Below are 10,940 nucleotides of genomic sequence, written 5' to 3' on the forward strand. Positions count from 1 at the left end.
GTGGTATCGTGTTGTAGCTGCATGTGCAGCTGTACCTGCAGACCCCATCCACACTCTGCTTGACTCAATGCCCAGGCGTATGATGGCCGTTATTACGGCCAGAAGTGATTGTTCTGGGTACTGATTTCTCAGGATCTATGCACCCAAATTGCGTGAAAATGTAATCACGTATCAGTTCTAGTATAATATATTTGTCCAATGAATACCCGTTTAGCATCTGCATTTCATTTTGGTGTAGCAATTGTAATGGCCAGTACTGTATAACATGGTGAGCTAACTCATCTACATTTATGTGAACAAAAATTTTTGCAGCATAGCATAACAAAGTCAGAAAGATACAATAATATGACAACAAGTATATGAATATACCTTTCAATAGAAAGCTACATTAAGTTAACTTCACTCTCAGATGAGGAGCACGTGAGTAGGTATGCCAGGTATAAAGTATGTGGTAACATAGAAGGTAAGGAAATGGACACAGTATGACGTGTGTGCAACATAATACAGTATGATAACGTAAACCAATGCACATAAAACAACACATCACTTGTGAAGTTATTTGTGAGAAAACCTTTGATAAAGAAAAGGAGATGGCAATGTAATATGGAAAAACAGAATATACACTGCTTATAGCATGTTGATCATAGGGGATCTTGTGAGATAAAATATATACACGTAAATTCCTCCCTGCTTTAAAAAATTAGTGTCATATGAGCGTAAAATTGGACTGTGTATATTTAATAAAGACACTTGTGACATGGGATCTTACAAGGATAAAGATACTGTAAGAAAGTAAAATTAGACTGTGTTTTAGAGAATTTTGTAGTACAGATGTGAGAAGACGGAGACATATGTTGTCAAATACTTATATAAAACCAGTACATAGTGAAAAAGTATTTTATTTTTATCTTGCTTCCTAGCTGTTAATATAACAGTAAGACTAAAGCAACTGCGACCCAGTTCGATAGCGCATAACATTTTTAAAAGAGCGATGATATAAGCAACTCGAGTGAAATAATCGTCGACCACAAAGATATATGTTGTGGTAGGTGGTGGACAAAACAACCAGTAACGATTCAAGGTGAGAACAAATAAGTGGGATCTTGCACCGTATTCTTTAAAGAACGAAAAGTATTACTTATAATATAAATATGATATCCCTAGTTGAGATGACACGTAACATAAATGTAGACATGGATGTGTTATAGTGAAGTGCATAATGTGCTACACCGTATTCTTTAAAGAACGAAAAGTATTACTTATAATATAAATATGATATCCCTAGTTGAGATGACACGTAACATAAATGTAAACATGGATGTGTTATAGTGAAGTGCATAATGTGCTATATTTTATCTGCTAATATGACAACTTGGCAGGATGTTCCAGCTCACAATGAACGAGCTTTGTAACAAAATTTTTGAAGGTATGTTAATGTACAGTTTCCATTTCAGTTTCTTGTAATGTAAAAAAAGCGTTGTTCTCAAATATTGCGTCATAAATCATGATAAGAGATGTGTTCCATGTACATACACTAGATTACAGGCGAGAAGATGACAGCAAAGTCTGTCAAAACCAGCCGTCGATAGTACAGAAGTATTTTATGCGATCTTGGCAATAGAAATTTTTTTTATGAAGAGTAAGAATGAATTTGCCGCAGACTGTAATTAAATCATCTTAAATTTTATTTTGCCATGATCGATTTCAAGGTCTTTAGCTTCATCTTGTCATATGCTTCTTAATATGAAAGAATTGAAATCAGCAAATGCATACATAATACAATTGTGTTCGTTATTGGTTATGTGTTATCAACTTCCTTGATCTCTTCTGTAGAGAGATTAATTAATGCCATCATGTTCGTGTCAAAAATGTGTATAAAGCTACAATTTCACATAATCATGGGCAAGAGATATTCAACATCTGTAATCTTGAAAATATTCCGTAAATTTAGGTGTAAGTGCTTTTGTGCCTTTGTTTTATATGTATTATAGATTTTATGTGCAGTTGGCAGATGTCTTTTACTGCTTGTTCTAGTTACATTCATTCCTTTCTCTCATGTAGTTGGCCTGGTATTCAATCACCTCAAATGCACTACAAATATTCGGTGGATTGTCCCATTTTTCCAGACTCTGACACTATCTTGGAATCGAATGTCGAATGTTCATCAAGCTTGTCCCACACGCCTCCCATCACAATTATTGCATTGTAATTGGTATATTCCTGCTTTTTGGCAGATATTGTGTCTTTTGTTAGCTTTGCGATATACTTCTGGACTGCACTGCTCAGTTTGCAAAGCGATGTTTAAACCTTATGATGAGGAAATGTTGAGTATTTGTGAGTTTGTGTTTGTATGCTATTGTTAATTACCTTGAGTCTTCTTTCTTGTTGTTATGTACGTTTTGTGTCGTTTTGCCCTTTGGTGTTGTTTGTGGATAATGAATACTTTCTAGCGAAAATAACGTAACCTCACGTGACACCTAGTAATGATATCTTCTTATTAAAGACGAAACGAATCTAGATGATTAAATTCGTTTACAGCATTTAAAAGACGCTTTAAATGCCAAAAATTATGTATCTGTTTCGAAAAATAGCCAGTACAAAAAACCCGAAAGGAATTTTTATTTTATTACACAATTTTAACATTCTTCTGCTTAGTTATGAGCTCCAGCCGAAATGTGGTTGACGTAAGACATGTTCATGGTATCGGCTAAATTTATGTATAAAAAGGTCCCAGTATGAAAATTCACGAAGAATTTATTAGCAGACTCTTACATTGTGTGTTAAAAGTCTCAGCTGATTTTTACACTGGGAAATATGTGGAGTAGCGGTAATATAATAATACATATAGCAATATTATGAAACACAAGGGGGTGATAAAAATAAGAATCAGTTGCATGGAAATTACAATATAAAATCTTCATATTGACAATAAGTTCCATAAAAGATATATTAATTTTTTCAGTATTGGAGGTGGAACGAATGGCTGTAGCGTCGATTTGGCTATAGTTAGTGAAAGGAAGTTCCAGTTGACATTCATGTTTCTAACTCAGGTGGCCTCTAGGTACTGAGATGAGTGTGGCAGATATGATACGCGAGTTGGGATGGAAGTCATTAAAGCAAAGACGTTTTTCGTCGCGGCGAGATCTATTTACAAAATTTCAGTCACCAACTTTCTCTTCCTAATGCGAAAATATTTTGTTGAGCCCAACCTACATAGGTAGGAATGATCATCAAAATAAAATAAGAGAAATCAGAGCTCGAACAGAAAGGTTTAGGTGTTCGTTTTTCGCGCGCGCTGTTCGGGTGTGGAATGGTAGAGAGATAGTATGATTGTGGTTCGATGAACCCTCTGTCAAGCACTTAAATGTGAATTGCAGAGTAGTCATGTAGATGTAGAAGTTTATGAGGTTTTGGTCATTCGTAGTTAAAGCACGGTTATCTAAAGATGCAAATTACGTAGGATATACATGGCTGTCGTGTTGAGTCACTGATATGCAGTAGTATAATAACAATCAACATGTCTTCAGGATGAAATTTTCACTCTGCCGCGTAGAGTACGCTGATATAAAACTTCCTGGCAGATTAAAACTGTGTGCCGGACCGAGACTCGAACTCGGGACCTTTGCCTTTCGCGGGTAAGTGCTCTACCATCTGAGCTACCCAAGCACCACTCACGATTTGTCCTCACAGCTTCAATTCTGCCAGTACCTCGTCTCCCCCATCCAAACTTCACAGAATCTCTTCTGCGAACCTTGCAGAACTAACATTTCCGGAAGAAAGGATATTGTGGAGAGATGGCTTAGCCACAACCTAGGGGATGTTTCCAGAATGGGCCGGCCAGAGTGACCGCGCGGTTCTAGGCGCTACAGTCTGGAACCGCGCGACCGCTGCGATAGCAGGCTGGAATCCTGCCTCGGGCATGGTGTTTGTGATGTCCTTAGGTTAGTTAGGTTTAAGTAGTTCTAAGTTCTAGGGGACTGATGACCACAACAGTTAAGTCCCGTAGTGCTCAGAGCCATTTGAACCATTTTTTTCCAGAATGAAATTTTCACTCTGCAGCGGAGTGTACGCTGATATGAAACTTCCTGGCAGATTAAAACTTTTGTGAAGTTTGGAAGGTAGGAGACGAGGTCCCGAGTTCGAGTCTCGGTCCGGCACACAGTTTTAATCTGCCTCAGAGTTCCATATCAGCGTACATTCCGCTGCAGAGTGAAACTTTCATTCTGAAAATATCCCCTAGGCTGTGGCTAAGACATGTCTCCGCAATATCCTTTCTTCCGGGAGTGCTAGTTCTGCAAGGTTCACAGAAGAGATTTGTGAAGTTTGGAAGGGAAGAGACGAGGTTCTGGCAGAATTGAAGCTGTCATCACAATAAATGCTGTACAACAGCGCTCTTGGCTGTTTGAAGTTGTACTTCTGTTTGTGAGAGAATGAGGAGTTCTGATCTCCCGGTATAAGAGCTCAAATTGTTAGTCAAAATAAAGTAATTTCAATTAAGAAACTGAGTTAAGAAATGGCTGGCGAGTCCTGTGGTGTACGGAGGACGCATAGATCGTGGGAGACACATTACCATCAACCTAACTACCCTGTAAGCCGTTCTGTCTGCGGAGCTTCAAGGGGCGTGTCTCCATGACAATACCAGACAGTTACATGTCTTATATAGAAGGTATAAAGCGAGTTAGAGGGAAAAATCCTTTAGCGACTGACTGGGCTATTACGATTATGCGATAAGTCACACAAATCTGAAGGCTCTAAATGCAACTAAATATCTAGGGATTATAATTACAAATAACCTAAATTGGAACGATCACATACATAATGTTGTGTGTAGGGCAAATCAAAGGCTGCGATTCATTGGCAGAGGTTGCGACAGATCTACTAAAGAGACTGCTTACACTACGCTTGTCCGCCAAATTCTGGAGTATTGTTGTGCGGTATGGGATCCGCAACAGGTGGGACCGACGGATGACATCGAAAAAGTTCAAAGAAGGGCAGCTCGTTATGTTTTATCGCAAAATAGGGGAGATAGTGCCACAGACATGATACATGAATTTGAGTGGTAATCATTAAAACAAAGGCGTTTTTCGTTGCCACGGAATCTTTTTATGAAATCTCAATCACCAGTTTTCTACTCCGAATGCGCAAACATTCTGTTGGCACCCACCCACATATGGAGAAATGATCATCACGATAAACTAAGAGAAATAGGGCTCACACAGAAAAATTTATGACCATGTTTTGTCCGCGCGCCGTTCGAGAGTGGAACGGTAGAGAGACAGCTTGAAGGTGGTACATTGAACCCTCTGCCAGGCACTTAATTGTGAATAGCAGAGTAATCACGTAGATGTAGATGTGTATGTAGATGATGTTGGCTATGTAATTTGATGAAATCAGTCATCACAATAAATGCTGTACAGTAGCGATATTGGCCATTTGGAGCTGTACTACTGTTTCTGCATTAATTTAGGTCGCCCCCCTAAGTTCAAAATGTCAAGCACATTTGCTCATTCTCTGCTGCTTCTGTAAGAGGTAACCACTTTACAATAGTAATTTGGGATAAGAGACTTCTTATTTATTGACACTCTGCACTTGGTTTTACCATATGTACCTGCTCACTCCAATACTATTCAGGGAATGGTGGAAATCAGATGATAAAGAGAGGTAGACATTTATTTTAATGAAACAATCCGGCCAGCAATCGGCAGGGACCGTTTCTGCCTTACACTATTTACGGATACTCTTGATATTGTCTCACATTTCTTTGGAATCGAAAATGATGTTCTCCGAGGTCTGGCTCTACCAGCCTTTCCATTTTATTACAAATAATTTGTGTCATTATTTTGATCCATGAAGTATTAAACTGATGATTTAATAATATTCAGACGTGTCAGACTCTGAACATTTTGGTATTCGAATTATTTCTGTATATATCAAGCTCTTTGTTTTCCAAGTTTTGGAAAGTGGTAGTATGGACAAAAACAGGAAAAAATTGCCTAGTAAATGCATGATTTAAATGCGTACCTTAAGAGCTATTGGCATTTATTTTGCAGAAGATATTTGTTTCGCAGTATCGAAGATGAAGAAGTCCTCTCCTCTCTTGAAGCACGCATTTTACAGCCAATGTTTATAGGAATTTTTGCTTCTATTGGTTGTTCCTATCACATATATGAATTTGACTGCTCGTCCTGGGAGAACCTGTATTTGCAGAATGTTAAGCGCCCTCCATATCTGAGGAATGAAATGCAATATTGGTAGTCGGACTCCAGAAACAGTGAATGTAGGATCCGAAGACGGATGTAATTGCTTTGGCAGAAAAGAGAAACAAGGCAAAATGTTGCAAAATATTCACCTCACTCTGATTAAAAGACGGAAGTTGTCATATAACTGCAGCACTTTATCCACCTTTTCTAGTAAATAAATGCAGCTACTGATATCAGGACGTCATTTGCAATATTCATACTCCTGCTTTCTCTGCGATTTTCGCAGTTAATGAGGATGTAGTTTAGACGACCATTCTGCTGTTTGTTCGATTACGAGGGCTGTTCTGAAAGTAAGGTCCGATCGGTTGCGAAATGAAAACCACAGTGAAAATCATGAAGTTTTTATTGGCAACAGTTTGACACACCTTGCAGCTACATCTTTAAATCGTCACCTCTCGGACTCTGACATTTGTCTTGGCATCGTACAGACTTTCCAGTATGCTCGTCACAGAAAGCAGCCGCTTGTACTTTCCGTCTGTTCTCTAAGCTGGTCTGCCTTTCGTTGTTCGTGACAAAATGTTGTCTTCGTTGCCAGCGGTTCATGTGAGTAGAGATGAACAACGGAGGGAGTCAATTAAGGTCTGTATTGTGGATGATCAAACACTTCCCATCAGAAACGCTGCAGGAGCTTCTTCATTGCCCCTGCAGAATGCGGCTGAAAGTTGTCTTGAAGAACGAAATGCATGGCATTTATGTTACGTGGGCTGCATAGCTTCAGGCGAAATCTCTCACCAGGCTACCTGGCGGAAGACACTGTTGTTTTAGGCATTTCTACTTCATCACTTTGTGCTCTGAACTGAAATGATTGACGTGAAGCGATCGACAGGCACATTAAAGACACTGCTCAACACATCAGTGCAAAAGACAGTGCCCCACACATCTGTGCAATGTTCCATCGGATTTTCCCAGAAGTTTCCATTTCATACCTAATTGGACCTTACTTTTCCAATACATATCGTATATTCCCTAGCATGTCCACAAAATCGAACAAACTCACACCTGAGAGAGATCGCTTTTCTTCTTCTTTCGTTTCACCCTCTTTGGGGTGCGCTGGATCAATCATTTCTTTGTGCATTGTTCTTTTCTTAGGGCCCAGTATTTCTTCATTCGTTCTGTTCTTTTCCTCTCTCCTTCCGAGATGAAGGTTTTGGACTTTTGTGTAGATTTGTCTTGGAACCTTATATTTTCATCTTTAGTAATTAATTTAGCTGTTTGATCAATAAGTGAATTTTCTTAAATCTTTTATTCTGTGGTTACGAAAAAAGTGAAAGATTTGTTTAGTTAATCTATTGGAATTCATTCTGAGAAGATGACAATAAAAATTTATCCTTCTTCGCATAGTATCTGAAAGTTTTGAATTTTCTTGTAGAGAGTTTCATTTTTGATGTATATATTCTTATGTTCTTGAAATCTTGGTTGCATGATTTTTTTTAAAATTTTTCTTTCCTTTAGCTCAAGTTTCTCCTTTTGGCCTTTGAAATTCATGTTTAGTGTTACTGCTGCTAAAGTGCTTCTAACTTAATCACTGCCTTGTAATGTGTAATTTTGGACCCCTATGAAATGGATTTTTTGTTGTATGTATTTTTTGTTAGTTTGAAGGCCAATTCCAGTTTATTTTTTCTTGATTCCATTACTTTGCTTCCCCAGCGTTCCAACTAATCCATTTTCCGAGATATTGGAATTCTTTTAGTATTTCAGTCTTTTGTGCTTGAACTTTGAGGTACTTACATGAGTGCTTTATGTTTCTCAATATCTTAGTTTTTTCAAAGGAGATGTGAAGACCTATTTTAGCTGCTTGTTTCTTTAGTTCAACGATTTGCCCCGTGCTTCTTCCATTGTTTCAGCAAACATGGCCATATCATCTGCAAATGCAATGCAATTGATTTTAAGGTTCTTCTTTTTGCAACCCAGTCTTATAGAGATAGCTTTTGTTATGTATACAACATTTAATGTTACAGAACATAGTTCTATTAAACTAATACGAAAGACCGATAGTCTTTCCCAACCGCAACGGTGTATAAAAAAATTTGAATGTAGAAGGACGCATATTTGTTTTTATCGACTTCGACTAAATTATGGTGATCTCATGGAACTTCTGACTTTCATTTCAGCAATTCATCTGCTGAATGCTTTTACCACCGACACGTCATAACCTGACATTTAATTATAACAAATCGTACCAAGTGTTTCGTGTTTGTGACATCATATTTTCTTAGGACCTAAGAAAAAACTACGAAATACACTACTGGCCATTAAGATTGCTACACCAAGAAGAAATGCAGATAATAAACGGGTATTCATTGGATAAATGTATTGTACTAGAACTGGCATGTGATTACATTTTCACGCAATTTGGGTGCATAGGTCCTGAGAAATCAGTACCCAGAACAATCACCTCTGGCCGTAATAACGGCCTTGATACGCCTGCGCATTGAGTCAAACAGACCGTGGATGGCGTGTACAGGTACAGCTGCCCATGCACCTTCAACGCGATACAACAGTTCATCAAGAGTAGTGACTGGCGTATTGTGACGAGCCAGTTGCTCGGCCACCATTGACCAGACGTTTTCAATTGCTGAGAGATCTGGAGAATGTGCTGGCCAGTGCATTAGTCGAACATTTCCTGTATCCAGAAAGGCCCGTACAGGACCTGCAACATACGGTCGTGCATTATCCTGCTGAAATGTAGGGTTTGGCAGGGATCGAATGAAGGGTAGAGCCAAGGGTCGTAACACATATGAAATGTAACGTCGCCTGTTCAAAGTGCGTTCACCGTGATGTCGTCATACACAGATGCGACCATCATGATGCTGTAAACAGAACCTGGATTCATCCGAAAAAGTGACGTTTTGCCATTCGTGCACCCAGGTTCGTCGTTGAGTACACCATCACAGGCGCTCCTGTCTGTGATGTAGCATCAAGGGTAACCGCAACCATGGTCTCCGAGCTGATAGTCCATGCTGCTGCAAACGTCGTCGAACTGTTCGTGCAGATGGTTGTTGTCTTGCAAACGTCCCCATCTGTTGACTCAGGGATCGAGACGTGGCTGCACGATCCGTTACAGCCATGCGGATAAGATGCCTGTCATCTCAACTGCTAGTGATACGAGGCCGTTGGATCCAGCACGGCGTTCCGTATTACCCTCCTGAACCCACCGATTCCATATTCTGCTAACAGTCATTGGATCTAGACCAAGGCGAGCAGCAATGTCACGACACGATAAACCGCAGTGCATAGGCTACAATCCGACCTCTATCAAAGTCGGAAACGTGATGGTACGCATTTCTCCTCCTTAGACGAGGCATCACAACAAAGTTTCACCAGGCAACGCCGGTCAACTGCTGTCTGTGTGTGAGAAATCGGTTGGTAACGTTCCTCATGTCAGCACGTTGTAGGTGTTGCCACCTGCGCCAACCTTCTGTGAATGCTCTGAAAGGCTAATCATTTGCATATCACAGCATCTACTTCCTGTCGGTTAAATTTCGCGTCTGTAGCACGTCATCTTCGTGGTGTTGCAATGTTAATGGCCAGTAGTGTACAATACGGCATTTCAGAAGTTCTTCATTTGTCGACTGCTTTCGTGTTTTGTGGTCACATGAGAAGTTATGGAAGACGCGGCATTTTGACGTCACTTTGCAGCAAGCTTAGAATGCGAGTAACATCTTTCCTACTGACAACAAACGAATCTTGCCCGCCCTTCATATGATAGTACGTTATAGGTCTGTTGCGTATGCGCTATATTTCCGGCTAGGACAGGGAAACCTAATGTCTGGATGACCTTCGTGCTTTATTTATGTCCTTTCTGTTCGGTATGCGCGAGGTCTGATGTAATTACACGAGGGGGCGGACTTTCAGGTACCTCAGGAGTGCAACATAAATCGTTCACTGCTCGTGATTTGTCTCCCACTGTCGTGTCGCACAAGCACTAAAATCCGTGAGAGGGCGGAGATGTTCCGATGCGGGGGTGGCGGTCTCTGCTCAATCCGGAACCCTTTAGCCCAAGTGCCTCCGCCCGATTTATGGAAAACAACGCAATTCCTCATCGCTGCCCTCGCGTCGATGCCGCCGCCACACTCTGCTCGCTCCCCCATCCCTTTCAGTCCGGCACTTCCTAAATGGCGAAAGGGGGCGGCGACGGGTCCGCGGAAGGGTCGTCGCTGCCAAGAGATTCGCGCCAGGGCCTAGCTGGGATCTCGCGCGCATCTAAACGGCAGAGTGGCTGGCTGCCTCGCGCGCGCCAAACGCTGCCGGTTGCTGTTTTTTTAGTCCCCTCCTCCCCCCTCGTCAGGAGTTGTAGGCGACGGCCGGACTATTTTTGTACTATCGGCCAGGAGCGGGGTGATTCATGACGTGCTTCGTTTCATTTATTAATCAGAGCCGACGGCGGCGCCTGCAGCTCTGACGCCGGACGCGCACCTCTTGGCGTCGCCGGAGCGGCGCCTCTTGACGTATGAACGTGTGGCGCCTGCGTATGTGAGAGAGAGAGATCTCGCGTGTGTGGCGCGGCCGGTGCGGGCGTGTGTGCGCGTACGTGTGAGGGCAGGGGTGCGCCGCTGTCGCGTCCGGGAGAATTACCGACAGCGGCAGTGGTGCGGCGTCGCTGGCAGTGATTATAGTAATACCTCAGGCGCCTAGCCTCGCCGCGGCGCGCCTGCCAGATAAGTCTTTGATTTAATGGCG

This window comes from Schistocerca serialis, chromosome 6 (assembly GCF_023864345.2).
Source record: "Schistocerca serialis cubense isolate TAMUIC-IGC-003099 chromosome 6, iqSchSeri2.2, whole genome shotgun sequence".
NCBI lineage: Eukaryota > Metazoa > Arthropoda > Insecta > Orthoptera > Acrididae > Schistocerca > Schistocerca serialis.